General features: G+C 43.8%; 1 protein-coding gene across 3 annotated transcripts in view; it reads left to right on the top strand.

The window, feature by feature from the left end:
- The window catches only part of ARID1A (AT-rich interaction domain 1A), a 77,599-nt gene that overhangs the window by 5,818 nt on the left and 51,596 nt on the right, over positions 1-20,185 (top strand). Inside the window, exon 1 of one of the 3 annotated variants that reach the window (XM_024203322.3) lies at positions 18,548-18,568. The exons of the other annotated variants lie outside the window; for them this stretch is intronic. The gene's annotated coding sequence lies outside the window, so the exon portion shown is untranslated. Of the gene's footprint in view, positions 1-18,547; positions 18,569-20,185 lie in introns of those variants that run through there. 3 annotated transcript variants of the gene reach the window in all.

Genomic DNA, 20,185 nt, shown 5'->3' with positions numbered 1-20,185 from the left:
GGAGTCAGAATTGGGTCCGGTTTTGTTCCCTGCTCTTTCACTGACTCACGCTGTGTAACCTGGGACAAGTCACGTAATCACTCTGTGCCTTAGTTACTTAGCTGATGTGGGTTTAATAATGCTTGCCCACCTTAATAAAATATGCTGAGGTCTACAAATGAAGGGCATTACATAAGTGCTTATTTATTACCCTGCATGGGGGTAGTGAGATCACCTTTTTGTGTATGGTAACTCCTATGGTGCTACTGTTATTGCCAAGAGACTAATAGAATGTGCCTTCTGGAGTTTGGGGTGGGAGTAGAGTGGGGACAGGTGTCACTTTATTAACTTTTTTTTTTTTAAATAAAATTCTCAGCAAACAGTTTCCTATCACTATCAGTCTAGTTCCATTGTCATTCCACTTGACTTGTTACAACACTCTAATGCTAGAACGGTGATGGTTTTTTCAATAATACTCTAGAAAAATATGTACCAGATCTCTCTCCCATCATGGTAGGAGGTCGTAGGGATGTGGGAAGAATGTTCCTTTTTTTAACGAGTATTTTCGAATATCGCTGCTTGCAGGTTTTTTTAAATCATGAAGATACTAAGCTTCCAAGGATACTTTGGGCTGATATAGCACTTTTCATCCGAGGATATCATTAGTAAATATCTACCAATCTTCCAGGGGCATTAACATGCACGCCCTGCAACAAACAACCCAGCAGCTTTTCTTAAAAACAAACGAATACTTAAAAGGGAGCATAAAATTACACAGGCCCCTACACTGTTTTGGTGTTACAACACCTACTGCTTCTCCACCAGTGTCCTTGCTATTGTGCTCAAAGGGACGCCAACTTGGAAAGTCCCTTTCCACCTGAAAAATCTGTACCTGCTGATCTTACAGGTAACACCTACAATTACTATAATTGGAACATTACAGGAGAAAAGGTACTCTTTCCTCCCCGGTTTGTTTACTTGGTATATTTAATGGCACTTTTTATATGGGCAGTTTATTGACGTGCTCAGTTGCATTTCGTCTCATGCACTGGTCTGGGGAGAAGTTCACCTACATGACATTACTTGGGTCCTGCAAGAGTCTTTCTAAATAGTCACAGTAGTAAAGCTAAAACTGAAGTGGCAGGCATGTGCAAAGTGAAGAAGGACAAGAGGGGTGGGCCTGGCAGTGTTTTGATATTGCTGCTAGACCCACCCACGTCCCCTCCTGCAAAGACCCTTATAAACATCAGCAGGGGAGTAAAATAGCTTCTCCTTTCTCTTCTCGACCCTGCATTTTTTTTTTTTAAACCAGGAACTTAAAAATCAGTGCATGCTCTTTAAAAGGTGCTATGTCAAACTTAAATTTGTTGAAATTAGTCAATTTAAAAAAAAAAAAAAAGTTAATTGTAAACTTCTTGGGGCAGCCCCTTATGTATAAAGGGGAAATGCACATGGATTGAGAAAAATGTACTAGTCACTTGCTAGCCAAAGTCCTAAACCTACCAGCTAGAGGTGAAAGGTGGGAAGGTGGAAGTTATTGTTCCCTGTTAATATTTGGGGAAGTTGAGTGGAACTGACACAGGTCTTGTCAGTTTTTCTACTGTCCACCTGCCTGGAAGACAATAGAGAAATTGACAGTGTCTTTTTTTAGTTGTGTGCCCTTATTGACTTGGGCAAGCTGAGTAGCTGCAAAGAGATTGGAGTTGTTTTCTGCAGGCTCAGGAAGACTTCCAAACATGAACTGAATGTAATCTTTACAATATTATGGGTATAAACTTGAACTTTCTTTAAAAAGCTGAAATTCTGTTGAAGTTGGTAGTCTGGGGCAGTCCACTACTTCCTAGGGAAAGCTGGCCACTGGAGCACAGATCTTTCCGTTCCAGTCTTGCACTCTGGTGGTGGTAATCCTTTTACAGAAGCGGGAAGCTGTGGCGCAGAGGTTTAAGTGACTTGCCAAGGTGATGCAGCGAGTCTGTAACAGAGCTGAGAATAGAAGCTAGGTCTTCTGACGCCCAGACCTATACCTTAATCACGAGGCCATTGGTCTATTTAATATAGGATTGTTTTTTTAATATAATACATTTAAAAAAAAAAAAAAACCACTCTCAGCTTTTTATGATGCTCTGTGTCTAAAGAAACACAGTGCCCAAACCAGCTGTAGGTGGTTTGCAGAATGACAGAGTAGCTTTGGTAAGCGCTGGAACAGGAACAGCCGCTTCTTTCAGAGTTGATCTCATGTGCATGCTTTCCTTGTTCCTGTAGTGATCTAACCATGTGGTGTAAATATGCAATAGGGATCAGGGAGGAGTTCATATTTCTTCCTCTTCTCTATACACCTGCACTCCCAGTTCTTGTCATAGCTCAGCAGTGAGGAAGAGGCATTTGCAAGTTTGGCACTGTTTTTTGTTTGTTTGTTTTTTCCCTTTCTTTCTGGAGCGTCTCTGAGCATTGTGTAAACACTTGCTGAGCTGTCAATATGGACATGTGAGCTTTCTGTAGTGAAATGTATAAGATGCTGTGTAATGGTAGGTAAACGTAATAAAAGCTATGTCATAGTTCTTGTACAAATAATTCCTTGTTTTAGATACTCCAAAGTAATATGATATTGCAGATGGAAGCTGGGGTTCCAGTGCCATCTCCTTTTGGGGTGGGGTGGGGGAGGTGAATAACAAGGTGATTTGTACCCTTTCCTCCCCCCGCCCCTCCATTCCTGGTGGGAGGGTGGCTTTTTTTTGTTAAACTGTCATAAGAAACCTGTGTGTAGAAGTAAAACATTAGTGGTTATGATGGAGGAACAGGGTTTTTCCAGTTTAAAATGCGGTAACCAGTATGCTGATCTTTCCATAACATAAGTATCGTGATTGGAATATTCTCAAAGACCAGAAATGAAGTTGCCAGTCAGGGTCTCCAAAAGTTGCTAACTATAACTATTGACAACTCTGATTGTTCTGGGCTGGTACTAACTGTGAGTTTGTCTATACCTTCTATGTCTAGACCTTCTCCCGTTAGCATAAATACTCCACCTCCCTGAGAGGCAGTAGCTTTGTCGATGGAAGAAGCCCTCCCATCAACATAGCGCTCTGTCTACACTGGGGGTTAGGTCGGTATAACTGCGTTGCTCAGGGGCATGGAAAATCCACACCCCTAAGAGACCTAGTTATACCAACATAAGTTTGTAGTGTTAGACCAAGCCTCTGAATTGCAAGTTAGTACTAAGGCAGTATATCATGCAGAACTTAAAATGTTCCCTGTTGGCTTTCCTAACACTTTCATTATAAAATAATCTTGTGACTTCATAGCAGGCCGTTGGAATTTTACAAGAAGAGACCTGTGGCCAGAGAAGTGCCTTTTCTTTGTTCTGTGAAATTCCATATGGGTTTGTCTGAGGAAAACCTGAAAATCTCCACTTCCCATGTGGTGTCAGCACAACTTTGGTAGTCTGCCAAAAGAATTGCACACAAATTTCTAAAAAGCTGGACCCAGGGCACGGCTCTACCCCACCTTCATGTAGGCAGAGGGAGAGCCGGGGGGAGAGGGAAGCTCCCTGAGCTCATAGTGGGCCATCTTTTTCCCCCTCTCACCCTCCTCCCCAGGGAGGAGGGGAATTGGGATCACCCAACTCCCAACCATCAACTCGTTCCTGTAGGCCATGCTGCCTCGGTGCTGAGTGTCCACAACTCCCGTTGACTTTAATTGCAGTTAAGTGCTTAGAACTTCTGCATGTTAGGCCCTGGGTGTCTCCTATTGGGACCCCCAGAAATGAGGCCTATACAACTAGTGTCCCCTGCCAACATTTTGGTTTAGTGACTTATTTGGCATCTCATAGGAAGAATGTTGCAAAGGCAAATACAGAAGAGAATTCTTCTGAGGTGTGGCATTCCACCTGTCTTAACCATAAAACCATACTTTTTTCTTCCTGTAGTCTTCAGCCTCATTTGTTATATACCTTCTATCTCTTGCAACAAATAAGGCAGGGCGCCTACATGCAGCCTCATCTATATCACAGTCTTGACTCATCCCAGGCACTGAATGAGGCAAGAGTCCTGTGGGAAGAAATAATACGTACACGTGTGGGAGCAAAACTTAGGCTGCACATGCAACCTAACTTGAGCGTGTAACTTTCACATAGGTTTTTAATGTGTTAAATATATTGCTGAGAGTTTAGGATCACCAACAGTACTCGAGTGGGTAGATAGCAATGGAGCTGAAATTCAGTCCCTGGGACAGTTCTCTGTCCTGCCCTGGAACAATGGTCATGGGTGCAGGTTTGATTTCCAGCTTCTAGAGCCAGTGGGAGCATTCAGTAGCATCCCCTCTGTTTTTAAAGGGAGTCCTATCTAATCTTTCCTGCTTAGGTCTGGTCTAAACTGTTGTATGTACTAATATAATGTTTAGGTTAGGGGTATTATTTTTCTACAGATATAATTAATGGTACAACCCTGGTGTGTATATATGTATACAGCCAGTTCATCTGTTCACATTAAGGGGTTGTACTGCTTTAACTTTGATCGGGTTCTAGATGGATAGTTATAGCAGTACAAAAACCAGTGTGTAGACAAGCCCTTAGAAGGATTCAGGGCCCCATGAGGTAGGATGAGATAATTGGTAAGGCTGGTAAGAAAAGCTTGAATTTGGGGGTAGGGAAGGGTTGGTTGAAAAGTTGTGACCGTGGTTTTAGCGCAGTCAGACACCAGCGTAGCAATAAGCTGACACTGCCTTAGGAGTCTAGTCTTAGGCTTCCCCTCAACCGCTTTGCTGATGAGGAATGAAGACCCCCTCTGGGTATCCACACAAGGAGCACCAGCTCTGTGTGCATATCCACAGAAAAACTCTAGCACCTTCTTCCAAGGCCAGTAGCCTGTCTCCCAAAGAAATGCAGCAGCACAGAAAAGTTGTGTATCCCACTTGGTTTTCAAAGGCAAGCATGATGGAGGGATGGCTGGGCCAAATTTGAGTGGTGGTGTGACCCTGTGCACCAAGCTGCAACGCCTCTCACATTTGCAACATCTAACGTGGGGTTTGTGTGTGTGTCTGCAGTTTCCACAACAAAATCAGCGCCCACGCGTTTTTTTTTTTTTCAGCCTTAATTATTGGGTTTCCGGATTGGAGGAATGATCCTGACCTCTGTGGTGATGTGAATGTTTAGAACCATCTCTTCAGTTACCATAAAATATAGAAATTGCCTCAGTTTGTACATAGACTAAAGTAGTCTATTTCTCCTGGTTTGTGGGCTCCAAATTCTGCTGCGGAGCTTGGGAGAGCCAGGTTCATGTGATTATAAGGGAGGATGGAGCTCCCCATCTGGGAGAAAAGAACTGTCTGTCATCCTTATTTCCTGCTGAATATTATTGAAACACACTAAAATCTGACATTGGACTTTGTTTCTCTCTTCAGGCTAATACTGAGGACTTGTCTCCACTTATCGGGGGATTGATGCTTGGCGATCGATCCACTGGGGGTCGATTTAGCGGAGCTAGTGAAGACCCGCTAAATCGACTGCCGATCGCTCTCCTGTCGACTCCGGTACTTCACCGAAAGGAGAACATAAGGAAAGTTGACGGGAGAGTTTCTCCTGTCGACTCAGCGCGGTGTAGACACCGCAATAAGTCGACCTAAGGTACGTCGACTGCAGCTACGTTATTCACGTAGCTGGAGTTCCGTAACTTAGGTCGACTTAGCCCTGTAGTGTAGACCTGCCCTGAGAATAGCAGTATCTGAACGCTAAAATGGAGCTTGGGCTGCCTGCTTCTATCACATCTAGTGAGAGGAGGAAATGAATCCTGTAGTCTTTCCTAAACGAGGAAGTGACTTCTTGGTATGATGCCCCCTGTAGGTGGCTGCATAGATCTCTTTTGGTCCTTTGAGGAGAACCTGCCAGTTAACAAATTGTGAACAGTGTCTTTTTTTCTCTTTTTTTAAAATTAATGCTCACTTGGGGTTGTGCTGAAAGAACTTGACTATTCTTGTTGTAACATCTGAACTTGTTCCAGGATTCCAGGACTGAACAGGCCGATGCTGCATACGCAGTGTTCTCTTGCTGCGTGGGATCCTTCCTGCGCTCAGGTTTCATGTCTTGCTCTTCATGACTAGCAAGCAGTGGATTTAAAGTCCAAACGACTATAGGACTATGCACCCTGTACAGATTTAGAAGGAGTATCTGGTATTTATTAACTTGGTGTAAATAATTAAACTCTAGTAGCAAGCTAGCTAGGTCTTCCTCAAATGTGCTAGCTGTGGAATAGTTTGAAGAAGACCACTTCCCTTCTTCAGAAGAAACATTTAAATGGCTGAATTGCTGAAAGTAGTTGTGATTTTTGTATTTTATTTTTATTTTTTTTAACTTGTAACATTTCTGATTACTTGGGTACTGTTATCAAACATGCGTAAGGCCCTGCATTCGAGGCTGGTGTGTTAGCTAGACCTGCACATCCGTAGATGCCCATAGACTTGCAGAAATGGCCTTTCTATAGTGCTTTAACTTTGCTTGACTGCATATGCTGTGACTAAGTGGCTTTTGAAGTACTCAAACTATACACTGTGGATTGGTGGCTTTATTTTTTTTTGTCCATTCAACTGTTGTTCCACATAGGATTGGTGATTCTTGTACCCATTCATAACTCTTGGAAAAAGGCCCAGGCCTATTAATTATGCATGTGTAATAGATACAGCCAGCTATTGTAACTTGTGACTGTATGGGATGGGAACCTATCTTGGGTACTTGTATGTTCCCTTCCCACCCCCCCATTATGGTAGTATCTGAGCCCCACACAATCTGTCATGTATTTGTCCTCCTTACCCCTGTGAGGTACGGAAATCCTGTGGCCCCCACTTTATGGATAGGGAACTGAGGCACAGAGAATGTAAGGGACATGATTAGGATCGCACAGAAAGTCTGTGGCAGAGCAGGGATTTGAGGCCAGATCTCCCAAATCCATGCTAGTGCCCTAACCAGTAGCCATCTGTCCTCTCTAGGAATGGGATTACAACTTGATAGTATGCCAGTCTGGGTTCTAGGAAGTTACCGTTTTACAGAACATGCCAATCTTTTTCCTTCATGCTCCTATTCTAATTGTGTATGGCACTTCCAAGGGAAGGCCTTAGTTTTCCTGGAATGGGATGTGTTTGCAATACATAAAAACATTAAACATCTCCAGTTGATGGCTGCAGCACACTTAAACCTGGGTGTATTGATGATGCATGTTGGTGAACAGTAGCAATGTAATAAGAATATTCATTTGTTTAAAAGGCACTCCTGCAATTAATGCGCTAGAGGAAGGAAAAACTAGTAAAACACTTGACCTAAAATGGTCTTCCAGTAGTCCAGGATAAGCGAATGGAAATGGTTGCAGTAGACCCATCCTGGATTACCCACTTGTCTATACTCTAAAGATAGTCCCAAAATATCTCTGCAAACCCTGCCTCTTAGTTCTTGTGATGCGTTGGAGATGAAACTTGTTCTTTCCACTCAAAGGTGACTTGACTGCTCCTCACTGAAGGAAGAGCTTCCGCTGAAAAACCATATGCACATTTGGTGTGGGAGTTCTTAAAATCAAGGGAAGTAATATTACTGCCTTATAAAATATACTGGAGCAGATGGATGGTCCTATTCAGCCCTCCAGCTACCCACATCAGCCCTTAACACTCATCTTCTCCCAGTTCCCTGACTCTGAAGTAGAGCACAAAACCTTGTCCTAAAGCAACTTTCAGGGAAGGAAAGGGAAGAAAACTTGATTCTAATAAGACACATCAGACAAGGTACCAGGAAATGATACACAAAATGTTACCTTCGTGGCTTATTGATGGGAGTAGCATCTTTTAGAAGTGCATTGTTTTTCAGCTGTAGTATTCTGGATGGTGCACAAATATCAGTGTTAGCTTTGAATCTGCTGATTATGCTGCACATAGCACTTCACTGTTAAGCGTTGCTACTGCTGAAAAGGTGTAATAGTCATGTCTTACTTTCCTTTTTCATTTGTTGCCTTATGGTTTCTTGTTATACCTGTTCCTGAAACCAGTGAAGAGTTTGCCGCGTTGGCTGTTCCTCCTCTCCCCCTGGCATTGGCACAGTAATTAATTTCGGCATCTGCTTGCCAGCAGCCAGCTCACGCTCGCTCTCCTTTTTAACTTGTTAAACAACTTGCAGGGTTGCTAACTTAGCTTTAAAAGCAGTTCATTTAATGCCTGGGCTGACGTGAAGATGATAGCTCACAGACAGAAGGAAAGACCAAGAAGACTAAAGGAAACTCATCACAATTTAGGTTTCAGGATTGCTGTAACCTGGCATTTAAAGCTTATGAAAAGTACCTATCTAGTTTGTATTTAGGACCTATCCTAGGATGTGTGTCTCTGTAGGATTGGGATTCACTTAAGGGTTGCCAAGAGTAACATATCAGAATCAGTATGGTGTTGGCTTTAAGGCTGTATACTGGAGTGTCCTTGCTACTCCCTGACAGCAAAGGCTTGGGTGCAGCTCTTGCCCACACAGTGTCTTTCCTTCCCCCAGCCGCCTTTTTTCTCACTAGTGTAGACATGAGTGCAGCTCTCGGCTTTTGGATGCAAACCGGTTACCTGGTTATAAATGCTGGAAAGTAGTTGTTTGTTACAAAGACCTCAAGCTGCATCACTGGTAAATACAGGTACCTTCCTCACTTGCCCACAGCAGTTGGTAATATATTTTTTTGATTCTAAGGAGGTGAAATTAGTGGTGTTTCCAACTAGAGTGGCAGAAGGCTTTTGGTGTGGGCTTTCTTGAGTCCAATGTTATTGCTCACCTCTTGATTGTGAGGCTATTTGCTTTCTCCTCCCTTTTACGTTAAGACAGCAGAATTCACATTGTCCTGAACCTTATCAGAACCACTTTGTACGCTAGCAGGCAGGTGGACTTGAGGAGGAGTAGTATGTGGCAGGTAATCTCCTTTGGATATGTCTGCACCACACTGATACCCCATTGCAAACTAGCAGGAGCAGTGTCCGCTGCCTTGACCTTAGTCCGCCATTGAATTTTGAGAGTGACCAGCAGAACTTGAATTCAAGGACTTTAGGAATAAATCTAACACCAGCAGTATGAATACTTAGGGTTTTTTGTACTGTTCATTAGATTAATTTAAGTCGGTGAGGGAGGAAAAACACACAGGTTCGGTTTACTTCCAAGGCCCAGCTTTCATATATGGTTAACCTTCCTCCATGTTTGGTTATGCACAGTTGAAAATGAAACTTGTCTGGTATTTACTTAGATCTTTTGCTGTGGCGAAAGTTCTGCTTCCAAGGAGATTCCAAAATGTGGTCCTGTAGAAACTACAGGTCCCACCCAGCATCCAGTGCTCAATCGTTATTAAATCCGGCAGCTACTCTGGACACGATGGCGCACTGGATGCTGGAACGAGGTAGCCTCTAACAGCTGTACTTCTAGAACAGATTAATGCATTGCATTCTCCTCTGTTTTGCAGTACTTTGCACTTCTGTAAGAATCTCTGGGATCTTGTAACTTTAAAATTATAAATTAAACCTCACAACACCCTAGCAGGTTAGCATTATGCCAGCCATGTACATTTTAATGACCGTTCACCAGCCCAGACACTGTCTGTTCACCCACCCTTGATCTTAATAATTTAAAATAAAGACAAAACACAACAAAAATGTCCCCCCTAACCTAAAGATCTCACTTGTAAATTAAGAAAACATTTACCAGGTGGGTAGAAATTTGCAAGGGTATAGTGTTCCCATTTTACAGATGAAGAAACTGAGATGTAGGGGTTAAGGTAAAGTACCAGAGGTAATACAAGAAGTCTGGAAGAACCAGGAACTGGGACTCCTGACTTAGTTCTGGGCTTTAGCCATAGACCATTCTTTCCTCCCTTGCAAACTGGTTGTGGCCCTCAGTCGCCTAGCAAACTGACAATGAAGCACTCCTCTGAATAAAGTTTGAGTGTTTTGTTTCATTACTGTGGAGTGGAAGCGGATGAAATTCAGGAGTGGTGTTTTCTTTCATTATCTCCTCTGACCCCCACCACTAGATATTTTTTTCTGGTTTGTACATGGATGTGGAGCCAACCTGCTTTGCCTTAATAAATGTCTTTACCATTAATTTCATTCTCTTCTTGATTTCGGGTCTGTCTTATGTGTACCTTGCTTTGCAACCATGCCTACCACAGAAAAAGATCTCTACAGAAAGAAAAGGTGACTTATCTGAGAATCTGACAGAAATTGGACCCTGCCATCTTTCCATGTGTAAAGGGCTCCTTCTGAATTAATGAAACAAACTTTGCTTTGGAAAGTGAATCCTGAAGAGTCCTCTTTTTGCAGGGACTTCCCTCAGGCCTAATGTGTTAGAGCACAGATTGAATGCCAGCACTGTTTGGTAGCTGAGAAGGTCCTGCTGTGTCTGGAGTCTGTATTGCTCATTTGGGATGAAGAGCAGGGTTTTAGGGAACCAGATGGTTAATGGTGACTGAAAGTTCATTGCTGGCTACAGTTGTCTGAATAGACTTATTAGTCAGCTTTGAAGCTGTTTTGAAGTTTTAATGATGCTTACTGAGAATACTGTCTTGTGAATGATCTGCATGGCTTGGACTGCTCAGCTGTTCCAAACTGCATCACTGATAGCACTGGTATCTGGAAGATAGTCTTTTCAATTGCAGCGTGGCTATTTTTCCTTTTATTTATTCCCCCGTCCCCCACCAACTTGTTTCAGGGAGTTCTTTTCATGACTTGTTACTGGACCTGATCAACATGTGCACTTCTACCTCTTTGAGTATATAAGTGGGTCTGCTACCAAAATGCTACAACAAGTAATGATCATGCCAAGGACACTACCAGCCTCAAGTTCATTTCTGTGGTGGGAATAGGGTGTTGGCGAAATGTGGAGCCTGCTTTTACCGTTTACAAAGGAAGTGGGTTTTTTTTTTTCTTCTTCCTTTTCTCTTCCCATCTTGGGAAGAGAAGTACCTTGGCAGACTTTCTATTACATGTTTCTCGGGAGTGTCTCCCATTCAGCTTGAGAAGTTCATGGATGCAGACTTCTTGGTGGACCTGAACGGTGTTGCTTGGCTGAGGTTTCTGAAAAAGTCCACAGGAGGTTTTTGGAGACTTGGGAGGGCAGCCTGTGTGTAGGATGACTGGAGTGTGTGTGTGTGTGTGTGTGTGTGTGTGTGTGTGTGTGGAGAGAAGGGGGGGGGGAAGGGCTAGCTAGTCATTTATATGGGTATGTGATGGGTTTGACAGGAAATAACTTGCACAAGCCACTCCAGTGCAGACAGATGTTGGCTGAGGTGATTGTATAGTGAAGTGGGAGTTACTATCTAAATACCAATAGTCTGACTGACTTTATACCAAGACCTGTAAGGAGAATGTGATAACGGGTTGATTGGTGATCATTGCTGTTCCATAAAGCTTTTTGCTGGGCTTCTACCCATGCCATGTCAACATCAGATAACTATTTTTTAAATTTCTAGTGTTTTGTACTGTAAACCACCCTATATCCATTTCTAGATAAGAGAGTGAGCGGTGGCAAAAGGAACCTACCTGTTGGTCAGCCAGTTCATGTGACTGGGCATGGTATGGGTCAGACATGCACAACACATGTCCCTTTATCCTCTGTAGCAAGCATTGTTGAGAGCACTACAACTAGATTTAGTTTCTGATTTTTCTCCCTAGTCCGCAAACTGCAGTTCTGTTGGGCAGGATTATTTGATCACCTTCTGACTGTTTTGAAACCTCTTGGATTTAAACCTTGCTCTACTGGCACAGTAGCAAAACTTAATGAATGCGCAAAAATAAATAAAATGTAGTTGCTTTTGTTACCTGGATGGGGGCACCATGGTTTTGCTTGTTCAGCACCTTCAGACAGGGGTATTTGTCTCTGTAACAAAGTGCTAAGTTGGGCCAGAGAAAGGAGCTTTTACCTCCACTAGTTGTGCCTCGTGCTGCCTGTGTTGTTTTTTTCCACAAGAAGCATGGTAGACGCCCAGATTCACACAACTAGTATTAGCAAGGCTGGGCCTGTCTGGCATCTTTACAAGCACTAACTTAGCTTTCAAACAAGAAAGTGCCCTTCTCACTCCCCTCCTGAACCAATAGATGCACGGTAAATCTTTTTTGCTAGATCCCTTGCAACACAGCTTATTTTAATAATATATGACTATTTTCTGGAAGACCAATCTCTGCGTCCATCTACATGTAATTGCTGTAGGTTACAGAAAACTAAAACATACAGCATATCTAAATATGACAGTCATTCAGATAGTATGGGGGAGGGAGGAAACTATATAAATACCTAATAACCTGGAGTGATAAATATAATGGTCCTCTGTCATGGAGAATGACTTGCTAAACAGCGAAACCTATAGCCTTGATAAGTAGGATTTGGTGACTTTGGTAGAGAGAGTTTAAAAGGCACAGGCCAGAGAGAAGAGAGGTGCTTTGGAAAAATTCTGGCTTCTGACAAAGTGCATCTTCTGTTGCTGGGAATTTTCTGGTATCTGTGGTGTCTGAGGTTAGCTGCTTCAGTTTTTGATGAGACCACGGTCCTCTTGGTAAGCCTGCATGTGGTATGGCATCAGTCTTTGCAGCTGTAACACATCTTGCCTTAACTACTATTGTGAATTAACTTTTCAGTGTCCATCTTTGGTACCTGCAGAGCATCAAAAAGACTCTTGTGCTACCTTCTAATATTTATATATCTGGCACATTTTGTGAAAGCTGGTTCTTTTGTGTGCTCTGAACAGAGTAGCTTCAGGAGAGGACTCGAAGGTCTATTCAGTGGACATTTATTTGGTCTTGGCACCATTTTAAACATGAATTTATTTATTTATTTATTTTTTTGGAGTTCTCTCTTGTATGAGACACATCTCTACAAAAACTGTACTTGGCCGTTCATTGTGTGTATGTGCCTGCAATGGTTATTCTTGATACGTGTTTGAATTAGGGCTCTTCCTTTGTAAGTCCAGCTTCTGCTTACCTCTTCCCATGAGGTTGTTCTGTAACGGTCTGTTCTGCAAACAAAAACCCTGACCAAACTAGTTGAAACTGTGGCATAGTAGGAGCAGCAGTGTTTAGTATGGCTCTTCTGGGGTGTGTGAACAGTCCTGCTGAGAATAGTGTTGTATTGTAATATCCTGTGTTAAGAGGAGTGTGTGTATGTAAAACATGGGAGGGAATTGTCCTGCTCTACTCAGCACTGGTGAGGCCTCATCTGGAGTACTGTGTCCAGACAAGACGTGGATAAATTGAAGAGTCCAGAGGAGAGCAGCAAAAATAAAAGATTTAGAAAACTTGACCTATGAGGAAAGGTTTAAAAAAAACTAGGCATGTTTAGTCTGGTGAAAAGACAGTAGGTGGGGGAGAGGGACCTGATACTGCTTCATATATGTTAAGGGTTGCTATAAAGAGAATGGTGATGAGTTGTTTTCCAGGTCCACTGAAGGTAGGACAAGAAGTAATCTGCAGCAGGGGAGACCTAGGTTAAATATTAGAAAGTTTTTCCTAACTATACGGGTAAGGGAAGCACTGGAATAGGCTTCCAAGGGAGGTTGTAGAATTTCTGTCATTGGAGGTTTTTAAGAACAGGTTAGACAAACACCTGTCAGGGATGGTCTAGGAGTACTTGGTCCTGCCTCATGAGGTCCCTTCCAGCCCTGTGGAATGGGGAGGAGATGTTCATTCTGATCAGAAAGGGAACTTGCTAATATGGCTTTCCTGACCAGAGTGGACTAGTATCTTTCTCAGTGTTGATATATTTGAAATGTCTCCTCCCCCTCCTTTTCCCTCCATTGTAAAAGTCCTAATTCTAAATTTGGGGGAGCTCTGAATGACTTTTGGTAGAAGTAGGAGAGGAGAATACTTTAGGAAGTGCCTTTTTCTTCATGTGATTCCTTCTAAAGGGATTCTGTAACTCTGATATTCTTTTGAAACATATATATTGGCAGAGGAGTGGGTTTTTAGCAGACTTCAGTTACCTCAAACTTCATCTTTGAAAGGACAAGCTTGTAAAGAGAAAAGTAAAAACTGATGAATTATGACACAGTAAACTGGCCCGTCAGAAGGTTATAAAAGGTAGTGAGTTCAGACTGGGATATTGACCTTAATACAGACAGCTCCACCTTAAATAGATTAGATGAAAGTGCTTCTGACTAGAAGTTGAGCTCTGTTTACTATTGAATGAGAATATTAATAAGTTCTGTGCTCTGGCTTTTTAGCCTGCACTTGTCACAGACTAATTGTGAAAGAGCCAACGTTGGTTTACACATTGTGGGGCAAGTTTCAGAAACACCATTTGGCGGAGCCATGAAAATGGTTGTACAGAGGATGCCAAATAAGTACTTTATATATATATAAAAAAAAAAAAAAATGGAATGCAACTGAAAGTCCGGTTCTCTAAACCATAATGTCTTTGATCCTGCTGAATGTTAACGCTCATTGTTTTCTGTACCATAATCCTGACTTGCGCCGCCCCTCACTCTCCCGAGGTGTGCTTTGTTTCCAGCCACTTCTGTGGCATTACCTTAGTTCAGGGGTCCGCAACGCAGTGCCCGTGGGCGCCATGGCATCCATGTGTGCCTGCCTACTGGCCACCGGACAAGCAGCCGCCGAGAAGCGGCAATGTCAAGAAGCGCTACCGCCGAAATGCCGCGGCGACGCCTCTTGATGGTGCGACGGCATTTTGGCGGCGATGCCTCTTGACGTTGCTGCTTCACGGTGGCATTTCGGCGGCTGCTTGTCCTAGTGGCCACGGTGCTTGGCGGCTAGTCGTCCGGTGCCCGTCCCATGGAAAAGGTTGGGGACCGCTGCCTTAGTTATATAAGGCAAGATAGGAAATACTCTCTGCTTCCTTGGGGCAGGTCCTCAGATGGCATAAACCAGGGATCGGCAACCTTTGGCACGTGGCCCATCAGGGAAAGCCCCTGGCGGGCTGGGCCGGTTTGTTTACCTGCAGCGTCCACAAGTTTGGCCGATTGCGGCTCCCACTGGCGGCGGTCGCCGTCCCAGGCCGATGGGGGCTGTGGGAAGGGCGGCCAGCACATCCCTCAGACTGCGCCGCTTCCTGCAGCCCTCATTGGCCTGGGACGGCAAACTGCGGCCAGTGGGAGCCGTGATCGGCTAAACCTGCGGACGCTGCAGGTAAACAAACTGTCCCGGCGGGCTGTGTGCCCAAAGGTTGCCGATCCCTGGCATAAACTGTCATAGTTCCATTGGCTTCAATGGAGCTATGATAATTTATGCCACTTGAGGAACTGCCCCTTGTGTTTCAAGCCCTGTTAATGAGCGCATCTGTAGCTATGATAACCCCCACCCAGTATGTACTAGGACAGGGAGTGTTTGAGAGCTTCCAGTGTCTGTCTTGTTATGGGTCATTGACCCCTGTAATATATTGATCTCAGTAAGTTTCTTTACAGTGCTTTAAATAAAAAATAGAGAGTCTGGACTTGTTGGGTAAGGCTCAATGCTTCATCATCCTTATGGTTCATATGGGATTTTGTTGCTAGGATTAGACATGCTGGCCTTTACGGACCTGGACAGGTTTCCGAGATTCGAAGGGATCATTGGTACTGATGGCTCTTGGTAGTATATTTTATGAAACTGGAGCCAGCACTCAAAGTTCTTATTCTCTACAGCCTCTTCACTTAAATTAGGACTTGCTTGTATTTGAGACAACTTTAATGCTCCGTTGACATACCCTCTTGTAGATATTGAGCTGGGTCCAGACTCATTATTGATTGCTCTTGAATTCAAGCAGAGTTCTCTTTACATTCTCAATGATTTCTGAATTGCCAGCTTTCAAAGACATATTTTGGGGTCAGTTTCTCTTACTTGCGGTAATGGGACTACGTGTCCCTACATGGGGTGGGAAGTGCTGGAAAATAGATGAGTAAAGCTGCTCATTCTGTATCCTGTTCACTTCAACAAACTAGGGTAGGTGTTTTCACTTTCAGATAGCTGCTGCTTCTGTCACTGGTTCGCTACTTTATTTGAACAACTTGTGGCTTTGAGTAGAAGCAAGGTATTTCAAGTTACAGGGACCATGGCTCACCTTACACTCTTGTCTTGTTTAAATAGTTAAACCTGATCTCTAGATAAAACCCCCTCTGTAGAAATGAAGAAGCTGGTTGACAGGTTTCCTAGTGGAGAGGTGTAGTCTCCTTATTACTCTCCAATATTAATTCAGCACTGAAGGAGTGAACATCAAACAGCCTGCTTTCTAGTTTCTCCAGTAACTGAGGCTGGTTATGCCTTTGTGCCTGGGTAGTGTAATGAGTGCAACACAGGGGAAAAGAGGACAATCTCCTGAGCAGAAATCAAATTTATCTTCTTCAGTTCTGTAAGATCCCATCTGGGTTCAGCTGTGGGGAGTTGATGGAAGCTGCATCTGTGAGCTTGCAAAAACAATGTTAATCGGTGTTTTGTTGGTGAGCGCTTTTCTCTGTTTGGTGGCTTGCAGGTCCCAGAGCTCAGTGGTCCCTGTCCTCTGACTAGCTTGGGCATGGTAGAATCCAAGTAGCCAGCTGCTGCTTCTCCCTGAATTTGCAGGAAATGGATTTACTGTCTTTGTACAGGAGCACAGCAGCCAAACAATAGTTTGTGCTTGCAGGGCCATGTGGTGAGTCACGTGACCTTGTGCTGTTTTCTGCCGGGGTCCTTACCCATCTGTTCTCTCCGCTCTTTCTGGGTTATCAGGCACAGATCCAAGTCCTCACAGGCAGCCAGCCTCATGGCCAGAGATTATGAGCACTAACCTTCCTGGCAGGGGCGGTGTGGCTTTGCTTTTATGCAGATTAGCCATGTGCTTCTCACTTCAAGGTTCCACAGGAAAAGACATTTCCTGTGCTTGGTTCTTAATGGGCGGTTCCCAGCTCACTGTACAGGGACCGTAGGGTTGGGGCCTGTGAAGTGAAAGCATGCATGGAAGAGGGATTACAGTACACCGCCCCCCCCCCCCTTTCCCATTCCACCTCTGCTACTACGTCACCACAACACAACCACACGCTCTCTCATACTGTTGGTGTCATTCATTCAGTGCCAAGATTGCTTTAAAAAATTCCCTTGGCCCCAGTTCAAACAGGAGTACAGCTGGGATGTGTTAGATTTTAGGCAGTCTGCCCTCAATTTGAGATGAGTTATAAATAGCAGTGCCGACTTCCTTAACTACCACTCTTGGAGGTAAAATGCAGGTTAATTACTGTGGGAATCAATTAGGGCTTCTCTGGGTTAAACAGCCAGGGATGCTTTTTATTATTATTTTTTGATTCCCCTGCCTCCTCCATATTCTCCCTCCCCCCAACATGGACAGCAAATCTGGTCAGAAATAAATTCAGATCCAAGGTGAGAGGTTTGTAATTCCAGAAAATTGTTTCTGGCTTATCACAGCACTGGCCAATATCTGAGTGAAGCCAATTCAAGCGCTGCAAAATTAGACTTTAGTGAGAAACTCTTCCCCCTTTTCTCTGTGCCCCCACCCTTCCCTACCAAAACAATGAGATATGTAATAGACTGTCATAAAAGTGAAAGGAGTGGAGACTCTGTCTGTTCTTTGCTCTGTAGCCTCCACTTTCACAGTAGGACTCTTTACATATTTTTCATGCTGGTCTCATAAATGAGTTAACTCCACTTAACCCTTTAGAAAGGTACGGAATCTTCCTTTATTATGGCTTGTTTTCTGGCAGAATTATGTGGGTTTTTTTAACACTTGCACCTGCATTGAAGCTGTAGAAGAGTCTTCCCTGTTCACTTCTACTTGTGTGTATTAAAGCATCGCTCCTTACCAGCGCATGCTGTTCTGTTACCCCGCTTAGGATAATTTCTACATTTGTAAAGTCATTGTCTCACCATTGTAGTAAAGCCAGCAGAGTGTGTGTAGGGGAACTGTACCTTCTGTGGCCTTTCTTCAGGTAAGGGTCTCTTGTACTTTCCATTATACAACCTGACTTGGGGGTTTTGTAGAGCTTGGCAGTAAGCGTGCTCTGGATTGAAACTTGGTGTCCTTGGCCTAGGAGTGAGTTTTGTGTGTTAATTTTTTTGAAAGACCAGTTTTGATCTTTAGAATACAAGTTATCCTAGAAGATTAGGGTTGGAAGAGACCTCAGGAGGTCATCTAGTCCAACCCCCGGCTCAAAGAAGGACCAACCCCAACTAAATCATCCCAGCCAGGGCTTTGTCAAACCAGGCCTTAAAAACCTCTAAGGATGGAGATTCCACCGCCTCCCTAGGTAACCCATCCCAGTGCTTCACCACCCTCCTATTGAAATAGTTTTTCCTAATATCCAGCCTAGATCTCCTCCACTGCCACCACTGAGAACAGCCGAGCTCCATCCTCTTTGGATCATGCACTTATTTTTGCCTACAGTGAAGTAGAGCAAATTTTGTTTTTGAAAATTTGTCTGATGACTGGACTAAAAGTTTGGTTGTATAACACTCTCTCAAAGTACCAAAACTTGACACAGATTCTGAGATCACTTCTAGTTTCTCTTTTGGCTCTTCTTCGAGTGATGGTCCCTCTGTGTCAACTGACACTACTGTGAACTGTTCCAGCTCCAGCGCATGTGCACCCGCGTGTGGAATCTAGATAGGGACCACACATCTCGAAGAACCTCCAGTTACAGTAAGTAATTGTCTCTTTCTGTGAATGCAGGAGGGTGTAAGAAAAGGGTCTGGACTTCACTGATCAAGAAGCAGCAAAACTTTTCTCTCAATTATGTCTCGGTGGCCTTTACTGTGATTGCATGTCAAAAGCAATCTACTCCTGTGGTTTCCTGTCGAAAGGATTTCCCATGTGTCAGTCCAGAGAAGGATCTCCAGCCTTTTGCAGTCAGGGTTCGGTATTTCCTTATTTATCCTGAAATAGTGTTGCAAGTGAACAGGCATTACTTCCTCTTGGCTTTTCCATCTTGTATAACATCAGTGTGCAAGGGGATCTATAGCCCACCACCCTCCAACTTCTCTCACCAGCTTTTGGATTGATAGGCCATCACTGCATTTCAATCTTGGCTGTTCCTTTCTTGAAGCACATGAGTTAAACTGAATAAAGGGATTCAAGTAGAATCTCTGATGGTACTTTTTTTTGGACTCTTAATCCAGAGCAAGTCTGTTAAGGCTAGGGCAGTTAAAGCCCTATCTGTGAAAGGGGTGATTGTGTGTGTGTGTGTGTGTGTGTGTGTGTGTGTGTAATGGGAGATTTGGAAGGAAGGGGCCACATGCTATATCGCTGCTGATGCATGCTGCAGCCCCGAAGGAGACCAGTTAGCCTGCTTGGATTACAAGCATCCGAGATGTGTATTAAGTTTTTTTTCATTTCCTTAGGGATGACGTTACACTTCTGTCACGTACAGACTTTGACGTAAAGGGCCTCAGTTTAGAATGGTGTGTTGTAGAAATAAACCACTTAATTGTCAAACTTGCTTTTTATTTCTGGTAGTGCCCATAGTATGCTAGTTGCTCTCAACAGAGAGAGACTGACCTAGAGAATCTCCATCTAAAGATGCATGTTATGTGCTGTACTCCACCTTGGCCAAGCAGAGTAGGTGATGTGACCACAGTTTGGAAATACAGAGTCCTGTCTTCTAAGGGCTATATATAAACTATTCCCTATTACTCTTCAAGTTTATCAGTAGCAGTCAGCTGGTTTCCTGTGGGCGTCATGGCAGAAGTGGCTCTTAAAAAGGGATTTGAAAAGTGGCATTAGCCTTGCAGTTGATCAAAGGAAGAGAGATGTGTGCATAGGGGCTAGTCTATGCTAGAAGGGCTACAGCGATGCAGCTGCACCGATGCAGCTGTGCCACTGTAGCCCATCTGGTGAAGATGCTCTATGCTGATGAAAGAGCTCTCCCGTCGGCATAATAAAGCCACCTCCCCGAGAAGTGGTAGCTATGTCAGCAGGAGCAGCTCTTCCGCCAACAGAGTGCTGTCCACACCGTTGCTCAGGTCACTGTAACATGTCAGTCAGGGGTGACTTATTCACACTTGCTTTTTATAGCAACATAAGTTATACCAACATAAGTGTCATGTAGACAAGCCCTAGGAGGCAGCATATGGTGATGGCTGGGTGTTTAAAACACTGATATTTATGTGAGGGGCTGGCATCATTGGCGGAGGGGGGTGGCGATAGGTAGGGAAGGGTGAATTATACAGGACTCAGAAAATGGTGACCAGAGGCCTGAGCTTGATCAGGTGGAAGCAGATGGGGGTGGGGGAACTGAGAGGATTCAAAGATGGACTGACT

Source organism: Terrapene carolina, unplaced genomic scaffold, assembly GCF_002925995.2.
Source record: "Terrapene carolina triunguis isolate 2854851 unplaced genomic scaffold, T_m_triunguis-2.0 Scaffold236, whole genome shotgun sequence".
NCBI classification, from domain to species: domain Eukaryota; kingdom Metazoa; phylum Chordata; order Testudines; family Emydidae; genus Terrapene; species Terrapene triunguis.
The sequence above is the reverse complement of the archived record's forward strand: the minus strand, read 5'-3'. Positions and strand labels throughout refer to the sequence as shown.